Below are 24,086 nucleotides of genomic sequence, written 5' to 3'. Positions count from 1 at the left end.
CAATTCCTTAACTACTCTCCACTCCATAACTAAACAAAATAAAAAATTTTATTATTTTTTTCTTTTATCCCTACACTAATCATATCCCATTCAGCTTCCACTTTTAATATAATTGAAAATTTTTAAATTAAGGCTAATTATTGTCCATCATTTAAAAATTAATCAATTAATTAAAAAACAATTGTTAATTATGTAGTCGGTGGTACCAAATTCCGGCTGGGTTGACCGTTTAAAAAAAAAACGGATTGGGCCAGTAGCCGGTAGATGGATGACATCACGAGAAGTTTGTGAAATTTGCACGAGAAATTGGTAAATTGATGGGTGGTGGACTCTGGACGAGACTTGTGAGTGTGTGACAGTGAGGATTTTAAATCCACCATCGAAGCGGCAGTGAGTGGTGGCGGTAGTGGTGGTGGCAGTGGTGGAGGTGGAGTCATTTTGTTGGTCCGTTTTGTCAAATCAAATTACTTCTGGAATAAATGAAACTGCTAGTGAGTAGTGAACGAGTAACATCTTTTGGTCAATGACGTTATTGTCCCTTTCTCAGTCTTTCGTCTTTTGTTTTTTTAACATTTTCTTCATTCATTCCCTCTGCGGTCCCACTCTCACTTTACCTTACAACTAAAATTTTTTACCGTCACTTTCACCAATTTTTTGGGTTGTAGGTAAATATGGGATTATTGCATTACAGGCAAGTAGCCAGGCAATGTACATTGTACATGTATTTGTTGTCAATTCTGATTTGTAAATTTCTTTCCTTTTAAAATATTAATTGAGTTTGAATTTAGCAAAAAAATTACTAAAATATTTAAATATATAAATTATATTTTGCTATTTTATCAATTTTATATTTGGCATGCAAGTAATATAGAAATTAATGTGAAATATTTATATGATATTATTGATATTATAATTTTATAATAACTAAAATTAGCTAAATACAAGGTATTCCGCCAACTCATATTATTGAAGAAACACGTTTTCTAGAAAGAAATTTTATTGGCTACGAACTAAAAAAGAAAAATAAATACTTGTCTTGAAATATATGAAATTAGTAATGTGAAATGTATATAGCATACTATTAATGATAACAAAATTAGCAAAATACAGGGTGTTGCTTCAACTCAAATAACTGGAGAAACACGTTTTACAGATAACTTATCAAATATATACTATGAAATTAATAAAATAACTAAAATTAGCAATTATAAGAAGATTTATCATACAATTTATCAGGTTTAACTAAAAAAAAGAAATTAGATTCTTATTTTGGAATATACAAAATTAGTGATGTGTACCATTATTTTGAAAGGAAGGTGATATCATATTTTCCAAAAAAAAAAAATACTTTCTTTTTATTTGAAAATATTATTTTCAAATATTAATTTTTATTTATAATTATTGTATAATATGAGATAAAATACTTCTTTATTTCATATATCAATTTTTAAAAATTTAATAACTCATAAACTCAATTTTTTTTGTAAACACTCAAGTGTTTAGACTGTGGTATAAAATATTAGGATTTTAAACTTTTGTAAACGGTCAAAAAATTATTTGACAAAGAATTTATTAATATATAAAAACAATTGTTGAATAAATAACTTTACTTTTTCGTTATTTTAATTTGCAGCACATTTAGTTTTTACGTAACGCATTAAATACTTCAACTTACAAATTATATTAATTAAACACCTATAAAATTTTTTGAAATTTTATGAAAATATTTATTTCAAAAATTATATTAAATATATATTAAATTAATATTTTTACATATAAAAATTTAAATACACAATAAATTATTTATAAAATTTAACATGCTATAAAATTAAAATTATAAAATTGACTGGTGAAAATTTATATATTCGACCAAAAATTACTATTTTGCAATCTCTTAAGCAGCAGTATTCGCAGTCTAGTCTACCCTTTGCGTAATTTCATACATTACGTCTTTGACCACTGAAACCCTTATTCAAAGGATTATAACCGTTTAGGGGTAAACTATAATGGTAAATCCATTGGTTTGTGACACGTGGGAGGTAACTCTATATGGTAAATATTAAGGAATATTTATTTCATGTCAGTGAATTGGGTAAATATCATACTAATAGTATTTGCACAAAATATATATATATATATATATATATATATATATATATATATATATATATATATATATATATATCATACTAATAGTAACGGTTTAATATATAGTCCAACCTCCATTTTGATTAAAAAAAAAAATTTATGAAACCTTAAATTTTAAAATCAACCCGATGGAAGAGTGAATGTCATTTATTATAATAATTTTAAACCTTCTCACACTCCTAAAGTTTTAAGATTTTATTTTTTATATTCAAAATATTGAATTAATGTATATTTAATATAACTTCTGAAACAATAATTTTTATATTTTTTAATTATTTAAATAAATTTTTAATCGATTTAATTTTATAAATTGAAGTATTTAATGAGTCAATTAAAATATCTAATAAATGTAATTTGTTAAATTAAAGTATTTAATAAATTAAATTTAAAAAAATTAAAGTTGCTATAAAATTGTTGGTAAAAAATACTGGGCTGAATTTATGGATGGAGCCTAACATTGATAGAAGAATCCTTTGACGCACAGCATTACAGTCACGGATTCAACTTCAATAGCATCGTAGTCAACATCAACTGCATGCTTCCGGAAATAATGCATTAACACCCAAAATTGATGTGTTTTTTCAATTTAACCCATTGAAAATGAAATGTGCCTTTTCTTTATTTTCTTTATTTTTTTTTTCAACTAAATGTGTTCTTTCTTTTCCTTTTTCTTTATTTCTTTATTTTTGTTAAATAATAAAAATGACAACAATGCTGATAAGACTTTTGTCTAATGACTAACTTGGAATTCTTAGATTCCAATTGGATTTCTAATTTTCTATGACCTTAGATTTAAATATATTTACAATTTCCAATTTGATAATTTTAGCCACAATAAACATTTGGTCAAATATATGATATTCATGCATGAATGGATGCATTTAACTAATATCTAATTTGTAAAATAATTTTCAGATTGAATTTTAACTATATAAAGGATAAAAAAATAGTCTATGGAGTAAATAATTGAAATTAATATTAAAAATTATTGAAATTAAATTATTATTTTTAAATTTTACTTCTCTTTAATAGAATTATTTTTAAAGAATGCGCTCTCTTGTTTAAGAAAAAATACAAAATTTTAAAAATAAGCTTTTTTATTAATTAAATAGGAAAGACATAACACTAGGCCTCTATTAGAAACTTGATATATTTCTTTACAAAATTATTACATTTAAAAAAAAAAAAAGATTAACTTATATAAACCCACATATTTTTGTAACTAATGAAAAGTCACGCATCATATAAATTTAATAATTATTTATTTATTTGACACCAAGACATAGCCTAATGATAAGTGTATGTACGACCCGACAATAGATTCAGGTTTGAATCACCTTCTCCCAATATTCAAAAAAAAAAAATTATAAAAGCATACTGATCAAAATATATATAATTGATACATAAATTTCATTACTCTAAAAATAAATTTATATTCAATTAAAATTACGTTTTTTATTAGTAAAATAAAAAAAAATACATAGGGTAAAAGACATGATTCACTCTTTCACCCAGAACTAACCTATATAGCCGATACACACTTTTCGTTCCTCTAAAACAAATTAATATTTAATTTGTTATTTATTTTTATTAGTTAAATAAGAAATACATAGGGCAAAGAGTATGATGCACCCTTTCGCAGAAAGCATGATAATTTTATAAAAGCATACTAGCCAATATAGATGATACACACTTTTCACTATTCTTGAAATAATCTTATATTCAATTAATTAATTTTTTGTTAGGTATATAAAAAGTACATAAGGTAAAGAACGTGATTCACTCTCTCAAAACACACATGATAATTTTATAAAAATATACCAACCTATATAATCCATAGACACTTTTCATTACTCTAGATATACTAAAACTCGTTCCGTAATAATTTTTCATGTAATATCTAATATTTTGACTAAAGTCAAAGCTATCTCTATTATTTATATTGTTTGATAGCATAATTATCTTTTTTAACCGTTTGACAGCATAATTATTTTAAACAGTTGGCAGCTATTAAGAAATATTTTTTAAAAAAGAGGCGTTAACAGCTGATAAAATAATTAATTTTATTTAATATACCTAAACTATAACTAAAACACATTTTCCGCAGTACTCTAGAAACACGTTTGTATTTGGTTGGCTAATGGGTACTATATGAGGCAGCAATTTGCCACCTTAGAAGGTCTAAAGTCTAGTGGATATTATCAAATCATAAAAGCCAATCACCGATAGTTTACCCATTCAAATACTAATCTCCGCTCATTATTTTGAAATTGGGACTTCACATTTTGGCGTAAGGAAATGGCCAAACATTGCATTGACATTAAATATTCCTTTTTACGCTTTTTCCGTGATAAAAATTATTCCATGCCCACCCAACTCCAATTTCATTGACGCCACAAATTTATAATATTAACTTTTTTTTTTTATTTTTCGTTCATTTTTTCATTTCCAAAACATCAAAATCAAAATAGCCAAAGTTCATATTTTAATAGTTAAATATTAAAAAAGATCCAAATCAGATAAAACAAGAGAATGAAAACCAAAGAGAATGAAAACAAAATATCATGTCTATAGTTCATAGTAAATTCGCTTTAACCCTAATAGTGAAAGTATATCCATATGTAGGAGTGAAACTAGTTTGGTTTGATACGATTTAAAAAAAAAAAAAAAATTCAAACCGAATCGAAATTATAAATATTACTTTGTGGAGGTGGTTAGGGTTGTTAAATATTATATGCAGCATCAATTTGTTTTGTTAGGATTAGGGTTAGTGTCACTTGTGTTGTGAAAATAAACTACGGATCTCAAATGTACTATTAATGCAGTTTGATTTGAATATAAATGCTTTAATAAAATAAAAATCAAATTAAATTTTTTCTAAACGGTTTATCAAATTATAAATCAAATCAAACCATTTAAAATGATATATAAAAGAATGAAAATTATTTATCTTATAATTTATAGTTTGTAATTTATTATCTACCTATTATTATCAAACTCAAGAAGCTGTTCGTAATATTGGTTTGAAATCATTGATTCACAAGGCTTTTATTATAAAAAGAATGGTCAATATTACGTTGAACGAATTAAAATATGGAATATTTTCGAAAATATGGTCGCACATGACCTGTTCTAACTTGATCCTATTCAAGTGATCTAACCTGACGGATTTGAAGATATAATAAATTAGATTAAGCTAGTCATATTTATAATTCTTGGATTCACTAGATAAATCCACATACTTAACCCAGCCTATAAATAATATCAAATATATATATCCATATATATTCATAATTATGAATTATTTAACTCAATTTGATTTGTTTTGCAATTTAGAATATAAATATTTAATTGTTTACGTACTTAGCAGGTGTTGCCTTTAAAATTTTTGAATAGTTGCTATTAGAGCAATTGTAGTCTACATATATTATATAATTATGTTATTATGTATTTTTAATTTTTCATTATTATTATTTATTATTATTATCATTATTATTGCAATTATATTTCAAACCTTCGTACCTCCTTCACTCATTTAAGGGATTGGATTGTATTACATATAACAAGACCAAGTTTTAAAAGATGCATACTTCTTTGGGACTTTTCAAATTTACCCTATAGTTCAATATAAATTTTAAATATAAATATCATAAAAGCATCAGATTAGGGTCGATGGGTTATTATCATCTATCATTGTTGATTGATGACTCTTCTGTGGTAATGCTAATACATATGATGTAATTATTCAAAATAAATTAAGCGGGTGGGCCTTCATTAGTTTAGTTTAGAACATTAGGGTGGGTCCCTAGCATCTATAACGTCCGATGCCTGAAAACGACATCATCCTAGTGTTTTCGGGACCCACGCGTCACATTCTGCACGGCTGGATCGTCGGGGCTTAATATGGGTCCCACTGCAGTGTAGTGCACCGCTTCTCCCTACGCGTCGACCCTCGCTTCAAGTTATCTTTTTGTCTTTACCAAAAATGCCCTTCCACCGCATAAAGCTCATTATGCACTGTGTACCACGTAGGACTGACGTTTAGCTTTAAACGCGTTTTCGCTTTTCCTAATTGCCAATAGTATAGCAATATCACGTTTTTGATTTTATCATTAAAATATTTGTTTGTATTTTTATTTAGTATATACTAACAAATATTACTAAAATAATTAATTTCTTGCTTTGTTAAAATATTATTTTCTAAAAAATTGGACATTGAAATTAAATTATTAGTATGGTCGATTGAATGAATTGATACATTTTTATTGTAAATGCAATATTCATCAAGGTTTTAAAATTATTATTTGATTCAACTAATTAATCTAATTTTTAAAACGTTGGAGTGTTACTTGGTAATATAATTCAAATTTATTTACACTAAAAAATATAATTCAATTTATAAAAATAATAATGGTTATTTTTTTTAAGGATTACAATAATAGTAATTTTCACATTAAAAATATATTTAATTGTATTAGGTTATAGTTAATTAGCGTTGGTTAAACATAACCTAATGTATATTTGACATTTCTCAATTTATCATTGAATATGATTTTGTAAATAATAGGTTTCTTGTTCAAAAGGATATTTGTCTTTTGACCATAGAATTGATTCTAGTTGTTAATTTAGATGATTTTCAATTGGTGCTTACGTTTGAGGGACCTCAAAAATTGCAAACCCGTTGAAATTCTTAATTAATTCCTTGCTATCGGTGACTACCAAATATACCAATGTCTGTCAACAAATTATTCTACGCCTACGTTTATGCCATGTGTATTAATTTAGCATTAATTAATGAAATTAATCTTATGAACATACATTAATCCTATGAAAGAAAAAAATAAAAGAAGAAAAAAAAAATCACCTAGTCAACTTTCTTTTTTTTTTACTGACAGACTATATACTCTAACATCTCAATTTTGATAAAAAGCCCGTGACAATTTACATTTTAAAATGGAACTTGTAGTATTTTAAATTTTCTTTTTTTGTAATAATTTTACGCATTCTTACACTAAAAGCAAAATTTTTTAAAATTTTTAATTTTTATACACGAAATATTAATTTAAATACATGGTTAATAGAACTTTTGGAACAATTACATTTTTTAACTATGAAATATGTGTTTAATTTATATAATTTTATAAATTAAGGTGTTCATAAAGTCAAATAAAGTAATTATCAGATTCAATTTTATAATTTTAAATATTAAATGACTCAAAATAAAAATTTAAAGTGTTATAATGTTTGTCATGAAAAGTATAGAGGTGAATTTATATACTGAATTTTTTTTCTATATAATTTATTTAATTTTTTTATAAGCTAGATTCAAATAACTCGTAAGCTGGCTCAATTCATTTTGATTATTTTTATCAAATTTAAATTTTAGCTGTGAGCGTATTAAAAGGTACGTTGGCTTCGATTTAAAATTTTTTGATTACATATAATCATGGTCATCATAATTTCAGCAAATAAATATCTCTTTTCTTTAAAAAAAAAAAGAAATAAATACCAAACAAAAATAAATGTCTTACAGCAATATATTTCAACAAATGACTTTTATTACACATATAATTAGATGATTTTTTAGATGCAATATGATTTTTACAATGAGAAAAAATTCTCTATTTTTGAGAAAATATCCAAAACGGAGTTCACCATAGTTGACATTAGTTTAACAAACGCCACAAAATATTAAAAAAAAAAAAAAATCCTAAATACGCATTTTCGCAATATTGTAATTAAAAATGTCATGTTTCAATTTTTGTTGTATATGACCTTTTTATCAAAACCTTTTTGTAGCGTGAAAACGGGTTAATAACATTTTGATTTTTTTTTGCAAACAAAAAGAATTCTAAACGTAATGGATAATACGGTAAGCTTGCCAAAGTAGACTCTGTAGGACCCATGAGCCACGTAGGAAAAATTAAAGACAAAATGCCAGCCGGCAAGGCCAGCTGTAGCGCTCAAAGTGGACACGTGTCGATGAGAAAATAGTCCATGTATGTCATTATCGAGTTTCCTCAAGCAGCTGTTTCCAACTAGGATAGGACGCTTCCAAAAGCAAGAGCGCATCAGAGAGAGATGGTGAAAGGGACCCACGCGGGACCCACGCTCGTTCACAGCGGCCGCAGGCTCCCTCTGGTTTGGTTGACTTGGCAAATTCAAAAATTTGCGGTTAGGTCAATAACAAAATGACAGATTGTCTTTTTTTGATTTTTCCAAAATTAAAAATAAAAATATTTTTTAGTATTATTATAAAATTCTTTTGTAAAGTACAAACCTTTACTTTATATTTTTCTTTGGTATTAAGCAAAGTGGATAAATAATAAGTAAAATGGCAAAAAGGTGTATATATGGGAACCATATGATTATTTGCATCAACAAAACGCGTTTTGGACTGCTTTTTCTTGTATTTCTCTATTTGTATACATTTCCTCTATTTTTGTATTTTAGTGTTTGAATTTTTTTAAAATAATAATAATAATCATATTCATGAACATAACTATAAAGAACAAGATGATGTTATATCAGACAATGAGGTTGGAATATTAAATTATTAGTGATTGAATGTATAATAAACAATTTCAAGAATCATTAGTACAGTAATTAATTATAAATTGAAAAGACTTAATTATAAATGGAAAAGACTTACAAGTAAGTTTTCAACTCGACAGATACAATCAAAATTAGAATTTATGAAATTTATTCTTTATATCTCTTTCTCGGTAGTTAAAGCTTAATGACTATATTCGATAATTAAATCCTAACAATTATGTTCGATAATAAAAAACTAGCAACTATATTCAGTAATAAAAGGCAAACGACAATATTCATTATTTGATAATTAAAGCTAACAACTATATTGGGTAATTAAGGCCCAATGGTTATATTTTTAGCTATAAAACTCCTCCTTAGTTTATTTGGAAGCACGCTTGATATATTTTATACAATGTTATTTCTCTTTTATTTCAATTTTTCTAACTATCAATTAGTATCATTTTATCATATGATTTTGTTGTAAAGATAAGAGAGAGTTTATTTTTTAGAATTTAATAATTTACAAGTAAAAATAATGGAAAATATTTACATAAAAAATTTATTGATATAATGGAAAATTTATGAATCATTTATCTAGTTTATTACTCAAAATAATTTTATTTAAATCACAATATAATTAAAAATAATAAAATATTTGATGTAGATCAAATGCAATTAAGAAATCATTAAACAAAAAATAATAAATTCTTTTTAAACCAAATATTCACATAACCAAATATTTTTCTAATTCTATAATTTTTTAAATGAAATACTTTATTTAATTATTTTTTAAATTACAGACAAGACAGTCTAATTTTTTATAATTATTTTTATATTTTAAAATAATTTTTCTTTCCTAATTTAAACTTTTTAAATAATTTTTATTAGTTAAAAATATTAAAATTATCTTTTATGAAAAGTTGAAGTTTTTATTTTATTTTTATAAGTTTAAGAATAAACTATATAAAAAATTAATTTTTAAATAAATTGAATATTATTTTCAAATTGAAGACGCAAATTAAAATTTATTAAAATTTTTAAAGTACACAGAAAATGGAAAAATGCAACAAACTTCAGTTTTCGTTGCATCAGCACCGCCTACAATACATGTGGCCAACTGTCTAAGGTATAAACACTAACGTATGATAAGAGATTATCTAAGTTGATAAAATTTCCAGTCATACAGCCGCACGATACATGGATCGTATAATCTTTTTAAGAAAATTATTGTAATCTATATTTGTGCTATTTTAATTTAAATAATTTTTTTATGTATTTTTGATTAATTTATGAAAAGTAAAATTATACATTTTTTTAATTCTCAAGTAATGTGCTGAAATATTAATTAACACAATTAATTATTATAATAAAATTATTGTAATTCAATTGATATATTTAGTTAATTTTTTATTTTTTTTTCTCTTTGAAATTTTTATACATTCAAATTAAATGAAGTATGAGAATATTTAATTTTAATGAAATAAATTTTAATGAATTGAAATTAATATTTTAGTTCTATTTATTAATCTAACTATATTATTTAATTAATTTTTATTAACTATGACTTTATTATAACTCTGCTATTTTAATTTTGAATAACAACCATTTAATAAACAAATTAATCTTTATTAAATGCAAAAAATATTAATTATAATGAAATCCTCTATTAAATTTATTAGTTTGTAACTCCATTGTTTAATAAAAAATTTTAATTTTATTAAATGTAAAATAAAATGTTACATCATCATTTCCATATTCTAATGTTTTACCATGTAAGCATTTATACTTTCGAAATTATATATTTATATAGATAGATGGATATGTATATAGAATAAATAATTTTTTAAGCCCTTGAATTTTGTCATAATAATAACTTTGTCTCTATTGTTTTATTCATATGTTGATTATTAGTTTTTAAAGTTTACTTTATTAGATTATTTATCCTTCATACATGTGTATTTTTATGATTAACTGAGAGACTACATAGTCATTTAATAGTAAATGCGGATGAATGGTCAAATATATAAATATTACAAAGTATATAATCTCTAAGGAGCACATTTTGAATAGAAGAACTAAAAATTCATTTGGTCTAACTCTTCGCGCCAGCTATTAACTGATAGCGGTTAATAATTATATATAATTGGTAGTTGAGGCAAACGTTATTGAAATGTTAAATAATTTTTAAGAATGTAATTATTTTTAATATATTGCCATTATCACGTGTGTGTGTGTGTATATATACAGTTAATTAATTAGTTAATTATAATAATCATTCACTAAATACGAGGAATAAAATTATAATTAATACCAATAGGAGGAATGGAGTAATTTTTTACCTTTATATACTCTCTCTATATATACACATTAGAAGGTTTAACGGACTAAATTAAATATAATGGACTATATAATAGAGATACATTTCTCGTTAATTTACCGAAAATATTTATAATAAAGAAAATTTAAATTTGAGATCAACACTCTCCACGTCAGAGAGAATATTGCTACGAACATTACTAGTTATCGGAGAAAATATATATTTTAAAGTGGAAAATTGATAAAGCAATATATATATATATATATATACACACAAATGCACAAACCTACATTTGGTCAGTTTAATAATCATGACCGCAAAATTAGGTTGAAAGTGAGAAATTCCTTCTGACCAACGAAAATCTAACAAACAAAGAGCTGAGACGCTGCACAAACTGCTGTTAATTAATTAAAAACGTACAAAAAGAACAAAGAAAAGAAAAAGCAAGGAGAGAGAGAGAGAAAAGAAAAAGAAAAAAACAGGGGCTAAAAAGTAAAAAGAAGTATATATATATACACATATATAAATAGTAATAAATAAAAAGAGCACGGAAATTACGGACTGTAATTACCAGGAATTTAGGAGTGATGTCTACTTCGGCAGTGCTTTTATATATATCGTCGGCAGCAACCAATTTATTTTTCTTATTGTATTATTTATATATATTTTTTTGAGAATATAATATTTATTATTTTTACTTTCCGTTAAATTGATGGGTCCCCTTGAGCATCGAGGTCAAGAGTCACAAGAAAATCACATGACCTTGGGAAGGAGGGCCCACAATTTTTGCCATCCGTGTCATCCTTCTTTCGTGGGCCACTGCGAGTCTGGGGAATTTTCCGTTGCTTTTTTTTTTTTTTTTTTTTTTTTTTTTTTTAAATTTTTTATGAGGTCATTTAGATCGATGAGATTTGAGTAATGAAACTTAAACACACCATGAATTTATCAGATTTATTTATTTGGTTAAGAAAAATAAAATCTATAAAATTTAAATTTCACAATCCAAACGAGCACACAATTTTATTAATAATAGAATTTAAACTATTTAAATTGATTCTGAAAATATGCTTAAATCTATAAAATTTGTTTTCTAACCAATGATGAATATAAAATAAATCCAAGCGTTTTACATTCCATAGATTTTGTGAACTCAGTAGATTTCATATTTCATCAATTTAAATGGGTATAAATTTAAATTTATGAATTTCACGTTAATCATTTGGTTAAAAACATAAAATCCATATAATTGCAGAGTAATTTTCAAATAAAATTAAGTGGTTTAATACCATCTTTAATAAAAAAAATGATAAAATTCAAAAATTCTCTATCTTTCACTATAGTGAAATTGAGGTTACTAGAAAATTTATTTATTTTATAAATTATAAATTATTTTTTCTCAATCAAATAAAAAAATTAATAAACCTATAAAATATTTGAATTTTGTCACTCATATTCTATGCACTCAATTTCTCTCTAAACTTTCATGAAAGAAACTTTGTAATGTCTTTTTTTACTATGCAAAATGAATTTATATTATTTATTCTCTTAATCTAGAGTCACACAGGCAATGAATTAGTCAATTACAATGTTTGGGCTTGCATCAGGCAAAATTTTGGGTAGGGAAGAGAAATATTAGGTAACATCAAACTATAGGGCCTAAAAAAAACCAAAAGGGCCAACAAACATTGCCTGTTTATAAAAGAGGTAGGTTCTATTATTGTCATGAATATTTGGTAAAATTATATTGTTTTAGGTTAGGATTTTTTTATTTTTTATCTTATTTATGGAAGGTTCAATGGGCTGGAATCATTTTATGGGCTACACATTAGGAAATAACCCTTCCCTTTGAATAATATTTACTAAATTTATAATAACTTTTATAATAGAAATTGTTCAAATTCGAGATCTCGTTTCCTGTGTATTTTACAAGAGGTAAGAAAAACAGTTGAATTAGGATTTTAGGTTAGGATTTTTGTTAATTAGTGGAAAGCAAATGAAAATAAAACAGTTGAGCACCAAATGATGAGATGAGATAAGACTCTTCTTTTCCTTCCTCTTCCTACTATAAGGTGGTCCCGAAATACAACTGTCCTTATACTATTGCCATGTGGTGGTTTCTCATCTTATCAAGAACTTGGTACCAATAAAAGATATTATGCTTTCACTTTTTTTTTTTCTTCCAAAAGTTCCACAACTGTAATGGCTAGGAAAATAAAGCTTGTGATAGCTAAAACTCTCCGAGCTTAATAAACATAACATTTATAGAATCCCAACAATAGTTTAGTCCCATTTTTTACATTGACATTTCAAACTAATGTATGCCACAACTTTATTACCAATCTCCTAAAAAAAAAAAAACACATAAGGGGAACAATATGAGAGAAATAACCATGACTCATAACTATATGGCTGAAATTGAAAACAGTAAATTGCTAGATGTCCTAGTTCCTATTCTTATGACGATTTAACTAATCTCTCTATAGGAACACAATAGGAGATACACTAAAACTCTTGAGGGAACAAGTTCCAAGCATTTCAAATGAAAGGTTTGGGAAATGCTGAATCAATATAAATCATGTTGTTCCATCGCAAGATAAGAAGAGGTTCAGACACATTCCATACAATGCAAATGAACGTATCGCTACGTCTACGTTTGATATCAGCTTTTTAAGTAGTTTCAAAATGTTAAATACTATTTTTTTAGTGTTTGATAAGTTAACATTTGAATTAGCTTTTAGAAATTAAAATAACATTTTATAAAATGTTAACTCCTGTAATATTTAACTTTTAGTGTTTTATTAGAAGCACTCAAATAACTATTAGCTATTCAAATAATTAACAACTACAAAAACAACTAATTTTGCCGAACTGACCCTACATATTCATAGATTCATTGTCCAATGTCTCATTAAGAAAATTCCCACTAGTTGACTTATAAATTTATAAAATATAAATTTTATATCATAATAATTACAGATTTAAAACTTCAATAAAAATTAACATTATAAAATAAATATTTCCTATTCTTGGTAAAGAATAGTGACAACCGAAGATATTCACCTAACCACAACTTATAATGGAAGCTGCCAATGGCATTTGCTTCACGTACGAAACAAAAATCCAAAGAAAAGAAATTCACCTTATCATCACAATTTACAACTGAATGGATACAAATTGATATTCCAATAATAAAAAAGACTGCAACGGTAAAATGATAAACCATAGGAGTGTCAGATTTCAGAAAAAAATTGTTACTTTTACCTTAATACTAAAGAATCTTACCCGGTCCAGCTACTCTAGGCTTTTGATTCGACACCAACCTCTTCCGCAGCTGCTTTTAAGATAGCACGTTTTAACTATAACTATAGTCAAAATGTTTATTTTATTATTTATAGTATTGGGTTGCGTGATTTTATGTTACTGTTTACTTTTCTCTTTTTGAACATTTGAAAAATGCTAATACAATACACCGTAATCATTGAGATAACCAACGACTATTAAAATAATTATTTTTTCATGTTTTATTAAATTCATTCCATAGATAGATCGCCCAAGTCAATCTAATGAAAACACATAGAATAAAGAAGGGTATTACTGGACATTTACTAATAAAAAAGAGAAAAAAACCCTAATTTTTATAAATAACAACAGTTCATTAGTTTAGCGTTTATAAATAGATAAGTAATCCCATTCCCCAGAGGAGGTATAGGTCAGTGTCTCCGTGAAACTTTTAACTATGGTTGGCTGAATATGGGACTCAATTCAATTGACTAGAGTGATTACCCAAAATATCCCTGACTCCTCGTCACGCTATGGAAGAACAAGAGGGCGCGCCTTTTGATAGATAAATTGGTCCCTAACGTTGAAATTCATGGGTGGGTCACTACTTAACAGTTAGTGAAATTTATAAAATAGAATCTCTAATTAAAAATCAATTAAACATTATTACCACAGGAGTAGCTATTTGTCAATTTTTTGTTATGCGATGAAAAATCAATCTGAAATTTCAAATTTTCTTTGCACACTACCACAAAATCAAGCCTTCAGTTAATTTTTTTGATCTAAACATCATCAATTCTAATTTATAAATAAAAAATTTATTAGAAAAATAAATTTATAAACATGGTGAATTTTCAGAGCTGAATTTTGTTTTTTATGTTTTATTTTTAGAAAACTCCACCAACGAGTAGCAACAAGTTATCCAGAAATTGTATATTGAACATGAAAGCCACCAACTATTTGCTTTTTGCTATTAGAGAGATTTGTTTTTGTCTAATGAAAGTCATAGGAAGCTGCTGGAATAGGTAAAATAGTATATACCATAGAAAATAGCTTTAAAGAATTACTTTTTTTTTCCCTCAACTATGCAAAAATGTCGGCATAACATAATAAAAGACAAATCTAACCTAACAAAGACACAGATTTGCTCTAAACGCGTGTTATAGAACACACAAAAGCTGAATTCCAAGTTCCAGCTAAGTTCTCCCTTCCTAACTTAATAAAATCCAATTTAACCAAATCATTGTTGCCAATTGCTATGCTAATCTTATTTATAATGTATGTAATGCTTCATTATCAGGGAATCTCAAATGATTAGAACTTTGTCTAATCACTATTATACCATGACAATTATGGGACTGAGAATATGAATTATGGGACTAAAAAAATACACCTCATGCATTATCTATTTTGCTAATGCTGCACTAAGCACATCAATTATAATTTATCTAAAGGAATTTTCTTTTGTAAAGTATTGTCAAAGTATGTTTTTTTGTTGAATTGATTACCTTAATTACGAAACCATTGGCAACCGGAAACGCCATCTTATAGGGCCACCTTACTGCAAAACCTGATACAATGTACATAAAACAAGAGAAGGCAAGAATCTGATCAATAAATTTGTTTTGATTCTTTTCTTCTCTACTTTTTTCTCTGGGAGGTCATTTTCCATCTGTAAAGGTGTAAAGTTTCACGAGAATAAGTATCCTTACAACTCGCAATAAGAACCAGTAAGAAACAGTTTCTGAGGGGGTAAATACACATGGAAAGATGGTACAGGTCACCCAACCACAAAAGAGGAGGGAAACGTAATGTGATAGGTCAAAATCAAAAAACTAAAGCAAAGAGGGTATAAGATTATTAGCTAATGCTATGAATTAAAGGTCCCACTTAGGAGACAGGCCAAGATGCAGCTAACAATAGTAGAGATTATGGCTCTTCAGTAAGATGTAGGCCAACCTGAAATTCATGGGCCATAGTTAATAAAATTTATTCTTCAGTATGTACAATATCTTAGATGCATCGTAGCAGATACTGTGTGGGATCAACAACAAACAAATACTATCAATTTCTGGTGATATAAACCACAGGATCCATTTCCAACCAACTAATATTAAGAAGAAAAAGGACCTTTGGCCCCCTAGCAACTGCCACAGTCAGAATTTAATATCTTGTGGAAAATGTCATGCCTTTGTGAAAGTTTATAGCTTATCTTGCGGTAATCCAAAGAACAAATTTTCTGGTGTCAAACAACATATGGCATGATTGTATGCCCTACTCAAATGAAATCTTTTTTACCAGTGAACCACTGATTAAATAAATTGTGTATAAAGAAAAGCTTTTCTCACCTCAATAATGTATTTACACTGGTGGAAGAAGCTGTCTTTTAGTGATGTTCAGAAAGTACTAAAAAAACAAGGAAAACATAAAAAAAAGGAATCAGACTACTGAAGATAAATGATTTCTCATAAAACAAACCATTTAATTACCAGTTCTATGTTTAAACGCAGAGAGCCTGTTGAACAAAAATACAAATAAAAACAACTAAGCCTGAAATGCATCAAATTATGAACCATTTGTTTCCATATCTACTCTGTTGAATGCCTCTTTTGCTGACAGAAATAGAGAAAAACACATGGCTAATGAGAAATTTTAGTTTGCTTGTATTATTAGTACTCCAATGAAATTATGAATTTTATGAGGCAAAAAGTACATCCATTCAAAGAAAAAATTTAAATGCATCAAAAGTACATCTAAGTCAAAGAAATAATTTACATGCAATAACTAATACTGATATAAAAAAGACACCAGAAGCAGAACAGTAACAAACAAAAGACAGGGCAACAACGTGCAAGAACTACAGAATGATAAATAGTCCAGCAATAATAAATGGATTGCTCATTAAAATGATGAAGCAGGATTATTAGAAAGTGATGAGAACCAAACCTGGGCTTCAATATCTAAACAATGCTGAAAGGCAGATTTACCCTATGATTTATAAAGTACAGGCATCCATTTGAAGACGAGCATATAACAGGACATAATTCTTTATTTATTTATCATGATTCTGATGGAGTTCTAGTTAAAGTTGAAAAATAAACCATAGATCAACCATAAGTCAAAAATTATATAGATTTGAAGGCGTCAGTGCAACTAGGCAGGCAGAAAGGCCAATTGTATTTTAGCTTGGAATTTACCAAAAGAAATATATTCTTTTTTTGATATCCTGTTAACCTTGATAATAAATGGAATAACTATATAGCTTTATCAATTAACAGGCAAATAAAAATTTGTGTGCTTAACACCCATTCATGACTACTGTCCCTAGCATTTTCAGTACGGAATAGCTTCATTTCTTGTTCTTCAAACCTCTTCTTCCTTTCACTATTTTGTATGATTGGTTTATTTTCCAATAACAGACTGAAACCACTTCATGTTTGCTAAAAAGCAGCTCCTGACTCATTCATTAAGGACTTAAACTCCAAGGTGCGCAAACACCAACAAGAGTTCAATGAGTTTAATGTATGTAGTGATGAAACAATTTTACAGTTTATGCTTCTTGCAATGTTGAAAGCAGAGGTTTTTTTGTCATGTTATGTAGAATTATTAGAATGCAGGAACAAGGAGGACAATAAATGCACTAAAAAGAAACAATTGAAAAAAAGAAATATTAGAGTAAGTCAAAGTATTTTACTGGACATTCTTCCTTTCCCATCTGTAGAAACCGTAAAGTCAAACTCAGATAAGCAAGACCACAAAATTCCTTTGGTATTTTAAAGGAAAGGATAATGTAGAGGAATTCAAATCTCGAAAGACTCTAGCTTAATTGGCCAGGCCGGGTCTAGCAATCTAACTCTAATGAATGGTGATCTCACTGAGGCATTCAGCTCTGTGGCTAAGTTGAGAGATGCTTGATGAGCGCCTCAGTGAATATAACAGTTCCAACCCACACAATGGCACGACCCTCAATTTGAGAAGAAAATCATTTATAAAAATGCAATTTTGTTATAACATCCTCAGTCTCAGTCTTAAAGCAAAAGTGATCATTAATTTTTTTTTCCCTTTCTCCCTTCTTTCAATTTAAAATATTTAAATAGCACAGGTTCATAGCGTCAATATTTCAAAGGACGTGCTCATTGATAAACAACAATCTAAAATAAGTAAAATATTTTTGCTTTTTCACTGCAGCATGGAGATAAAATTCTCTTATTCCCTTCAATTAGCCTGCTATTTCTTTCCATTCAGTTCCATGGACAACCAAAAGAAATGAAGAATATTATAGGAACAAATAATTAATTAGTTTTTTTGCAAGATCAACACGTAGCATTACATGAAGGAAATTATTTTTTGATTTTTTATAATTATCTTAAGCAGCAACAATAATAGAGTTGAAATTCATATACCAAAACAAAAAAGATCCTTACATCATAAAGATGGAGAGATTAATAAAGCACAAGTAAAATAATATGAAATAAGGGTATGAAAGAATAACCTTTGTGGCTATGTGGTTAATGAAGAACTGAAAAAAGTAGGACAAGCACTGTCAAGCACTGTCACAAAAACTAAAATATCATAATGACATTGGACCTACAGGAAGCCAAGTTCACATAAAATGTTCAAAACAAAAAATGATAAACACATAGCGCTTACTATTGTCTTTAAGTTGATGAAGTACATTCATTGATGCATCACTTGTTCACCATCATTACCATCAACAACCATAACACTCTTTGCTGGTTCAGGATCTCCCTGGATAGCTTTTTCAGCATCATTGTCATCATTTCCTAAAACTCCTAGAATCTGGTTAGACAGATAACCATATCCTCCAAAGCAACGAACCAAACTATAAATGCATGTAGAAAGTTTTACAAAGAATTGGATATGAAGCAAAATAAATCATGTTGTGCAATCAGTTGGAAGTTGGAACTTTTACAAAGAATTTTAATTATCTTCCTTCCATAATAGCTTCTCTAGTGAACAGTCAACACTTGTTCAATTTTGTTTTCCCTAGGTAATAAAACATTGTGTTAAGTTAATAGTAGCATCACCAGGAAGAACTTGATAAATGCCTACCAATAAAACCAACTACATACAATATTATGAAGTGGTCATCCCTAAAGCTTAAAGTTAAAGGAACCAACAAATGACCCTCAGTCCATTGGACCAATCATATGCAAGTGAAAATTGTAATCTCCTGATACTTTTAGAACTTCAAAAAGCTTCTGCACTTATAGGTGAGAAAAAAGTGAAAAAAAAGGTTAAAAGAAAAACAATGCATCATCACAAACTACCACTGCATGATATACTATGCAAATCATGCATACAGCATCTGAGATTAGACCATTATAAGCATTGTAAGAGTTATCATATTATGATGACAAGTTATTCAATTCTCAATATGATATCAGACCTCCAAATATCAAATATATCGCTATCATTTATTACAAAGATATTCTCAGTTATGAGAAGATTGAAGTTCCCATCCATCCATAAAGCATGGGCAAACATGCTATTACAAAGGGCAAACTGTATTGGTTAAGATTATAAAATACAGGCCAATCATGATACTTTGTATTTCTTGAAATAGCTTCATTACCTCATTATCTAGATCTCCATTTTGAGTTGCATGCTTCCTCCTCAATTTGCATGCATTTGAAACTCTGAATGAGGTTGATGTTAGACTTTCAGCATTAGTTAAGTATTGCTCAGCAGGGAGATAAGTGCCTCTGCAAAAGAAATACACAGATTAATTTTGTGATATGCCAAGACTAAAACTAGCACTAGGCCTCTGTTTGGTTCCTTTTTTTGTTTTCAAAATAAAACTTCTGAAAATGGGCTAATGTATCTGTTTCAACACTTATTTTATCCTTTTTTGGTTAGTATATCTTACTACCTTTCTTGGAAACAGGAAGGAAAAAATCCTGAATGACCATTATCAAAAGATAAGTTGGTACAAATTTGCAGTGGCAGACATTATAAATCTAATAAGTGTACAATGTAAATAAATGCATTGGTGTCATTGAGTTAATGACATGGGAGAACGACAATCAGAGCACAAAGTAACAATCTTTTTGTACAAATGAAAACATGTGAACCCGATAAAAAAGACAAAAACTGTCAAGAGAATAACTGTTCTCTAGGAATCTTAGATTCAAAGGCAAGAGTAAGCTGCCAGTCCTCGACCAAATTGGGGAACTCTTTGGGATCTGCCAATGATTCGCAGCTCTTCTATTAACCTGCAATACCATAAATTGCTTACAAGTTTAAGAAATACTTGGATAGACACTGAAAAAGTAACATCCCATTTACTAGTTCAATTGGCAAGTGTAGAAAATACAAGATAACTACAGAAAAACCAGGTCTGATGAAGTTAAATTATCATCATGAAAGTATAAAAGAATAAAAAAAGAAATACCTCTCTACTAATTAACAGCTGCAGACACTTGTTCGCTTTGCTCAGCACGAACAGAGAAAAAAAGGCAACATTGTTATTCCCTTGCTCTTTAGCAAGAGGTGCAAGGCAAAATTCTTCCAGCATCCCCAGAGAGAGATAAAGAAGTAACAGACGCTCAAATCCATTCCATTTAATAAACTTTCCTTTGCCAATTCTAACTACATGAAAAATTTTAGACTTCAGAAACAGAATAAAATTAGACACAGGACTTTTATGATATATCAGATAGTCTCATCCACATTTAGATGAAGCATTAGAAAATATACACTCAGAAGGTCCATTAAAAAGTTTTTTAACTTGAATATTTTAGTGGAAAAGGATATAGAACGTTAGCCATCACTAAAATGATAGGAAAAAAATCTGCTATATCTTTACTAAATCCTATATTGATCCCTAACAAGCAACAAGACTTTTGCAAGAAAAGACAAATCAACAAGCCTAGTAAGTTTTGGCAAATTTTTAAACAAAGGAAATCAACGAAATTCCTAAGTCATTTCACCATGGATCAATTTGTTTAACACTAAGAATGCTGTATGTTCAATTATGTATAGAACCTTCAGATTTATGACTAAAGTTTTCTTGAGATTTCTCATCCAAAATGAACATGATAAATGATAATCAAGGAAGATCTTGCAAGGCTATAACACAAAAAACAGATGGCAATATATCCTAAGTGAAGAACTTTGCAAGACAAGAGACAAGTGTTTTAGTCTTGCAGAAGCATTTTATGAATAATGAGTTTCACAATTTGGAGGGATCAGAACCTGGAAATTTTTGCTAAAAAATCTTAATCTTTGTTGCTGCAATCCATAACAACACATTCCCCACTAAATGACCAAACAAAATCCAACGCTAAGCCAAAAGATTGCCAAAGCTGTATAAATATTGTACTTGACATCACCACAAAAACAACCAGCCTTCCATTAGGGCTTTGTTTCAAACTCTGACATACACCACAAAAGAAAATTCGTTCATAATTAAAACAAATAGCAAAAATGTGACACCTAAAGGGCAGTCTTTTAGCATCTGGATCACCAATATACTACAAGCATATGCAGAGAAAAATTAAGACATATAAGATCCGATATGAACCAAAAAAAAAAGAAAAAAGCAAGGACATAAATAGTTAAGGTAATGAACAAACATAAAGCCAAGAAAAAGGAGACAAAAAAGATAGCGTTTGTAGAAGATCAGAATTGAAAATAATAGACCGAAAAGTGATCTTTTTTTAATAGGTAAAATGATCTGTAAAATAAATGGGCATAAGGGATGAACATAAAAGACAAATGAGAAAAAAATAGAATGAAGGTAGACATACAAAGAAGAGCAGATTTCACCCAACTCTAAAAGTACAAAGTTCAGCGATGGATAAAGCAACAGTTCTTTCTTAACAGCGAAAAATCTGAATAAGGATTTGAGAACGCATTGTGTTTCTCTACCAATTTTTATCATAATTTCTTCCTTACCATAACCAATCACAATCCTGTAACATTAGAAAAATATATATATATATATAAAGAACAAGAAAACCTTAACTGTCAATACTAATGAATGGAACCTGTCTCTCATCTGAATTGTATAATTCTTGTTAAGATGACCCTAAAAGTAAAATTAAAAAGAATGACAGTACTAAGTGAACTGTTGAGGAATACTTTCAGAAAACAAATAAAAGTCAGCATTCTAGAGACTTGGATGAAAGGAAGATAGATAAATTGAATTCAGCCAGCTTACTGGCATAAACCTTCCTTACACCCAATAGTTCTAACCCGATAAAGACATAATTTAGGGCGCTTCCAAGCCTGTGAATTACTCAGCATGATTAAAAAATTTGGACAAGAAGCCAAATAATAATTTCAACTCAAGTAAAGATTCCAGAGCAAAATATGAATATAGATGTAAAGCATTATCAACACCACATTGTGGCCTATCTAGTTTAAGTCTTAAGTTGCATGAAGAATTAAAGTCAGCCACAAACATTACTAATTTTAGAACATTGGGTAATAGCATCCAAAAGTCTGAAATTATATATTCAGAGAGAAAGATGCAAAGTAATCCACTGGTAAGTTTTGGATTCATTAGAAAGTAAGTAACCTGAACAGGAAAGAAAAATGAGCAATTGACTTGCAAATCCTCCAAGAACATATCATTTCATCAGAATTCCTTCCTGCCCCACCTCTCTTCTCCCTTCTATGCAGTAGTTACAGCAGTGGAATGATATCTAGATACTGCAGTGCAACTACTGAAAGTTACAGTCTTATATATAGAGATACTAGAGTATTCCTCACAGAACTAGCAATAGCAAAACTCATAATTACAATCTAAACCCCAATATTGCAATTATGCCCTGCAGCCAGGGACAAAGCTACCTTGTGGAGGAGGTTAAAAAAAAAAAAAATTTCATTGACAACTTTGTGATTCAAACCTTGGCCTAGAGGAATTTTTAATTCACCTTTAACCATTTTGCCCCCCCTCCTTTTTTCCATAATATCCTCTTAATAAATTTTTATAGTATTTTGCCCCCCTCCTTTATAAATCCTAGCTTTGTCCCTGCCTGCAGCCTGCCGGAGCGTTGCACCCTGCACTCCTAACTACCTTTTTCCTCAGCAAGGTTCCATTGTGCAGTTATTTAATTACTTGGAGTACCAAAAAGTGCATTTTATTCTATTCCACATATTAGCTCGTTTTCTTTCATTTTTTTATCATTTGGAATGATAGAGGCAAGATGCATGAGCTCCCCAACCCTCTTATCTTATATCAACCTGCCTTTACCCATTTAAGGCTCTTTTAAGTCCTAATCCTTGCTAATGAAATTCAACTCCTTAGTTTTCTTATCAATTTTGGAATTTTTATCTCTTAACACTTTATTAAATCACAATTTATGTCCATACTCACATATCAAAGCCAATATTCAGACGATAGTTCTCCATATGGAATGCAAAAATATACTGATTATTTTTCCTCATTTTATGCCCAACTAATAGATGGAGAAGAATGGGCTTCAAGTCAATATGAGTTATACTATCTAATTAGATTGATCAAGAAAAGGAGGGGGACAAAGGCATCATGTTATAAAGGAAGAGAAAAGGTGTCTCTAGCACTTCATACATACTAATCATTATGGAGATTAACGCCCAAACAAAATCTCCAAGATTTAAGAAAAAAGACCCAGGAAGAACAAAAGAGAGTAAAAATAGAAAAAAACAATGATTCCATCGAGGAAGTAAAATAACATGCTGTAACGTTGCATACTTGACAATTACATCTCTCATGTCCCATCCCAATTCTAACTCCTATCAACCAATCATCTACTTGATCTTTCTCTTGGAACCATTTAAAGCTCTTTCTAAAAAC

At 28.3% G+C, this 24,086-nt stretch overlaps 1 long non-coding RNA gene across 7 annotated transcripts; it reads right to left on the bottom strand.

The window, feature by feature from the left end:
- Positions 1-13,972: 13,972 nt before the first annotated feature.
- Positions 13,973-23,221, bottom strand: LOC110010074 (uncharacterized). Of its 7 annotated transcripts, none has more exons than XR_005178178.2 (8): positions 22,827-23,207; positions 20,697-20,893; positions 20,412-20,517; positions 19,878-20,007; positions 18,774-19,065; positions 16,630-16,687; positions 15,790-15,851; positions 13,973-14,858 (listed from the first exon to the last, which is right to left on the bottom strand). It is a non-coding gene; the product is annotated as an uncharacterized LOC110010074 (long non-coding RNA). The 7 variants fall into 7 exon arrangements; XR_005178176.2 differs by having other exon boundaries at positions 13,973-14,333; XR_005178175.2 differs by having other exon boundaries at positions 13,973-15,851; positions 22,827-23,203.
- Between the last annotated feature and the right edge of the window lie 865 nt (positions 23,222-24,086).

This window comes from Jatropha curcas, chromosome 8 (assembly GCF_041381405.1).
Source record: "Jatropha curcas cultivar XTBG-Jc1 chromosome 8, XTBG_Jcur_1.0, whole genome shotgun sequence".
Lineage (NCBI taxonomy): Eukaryota > Viridiplantae > Streptophyta > Magnoliopsida > Malpighiales > Euphorbiaceae > Jatropha > Jatropha curcas.
The sequence above is the reverse complement of the archived record's forward strand: the minus strand, read 5'-3'. Positions and strand labels throughout refer to the sequence as shown.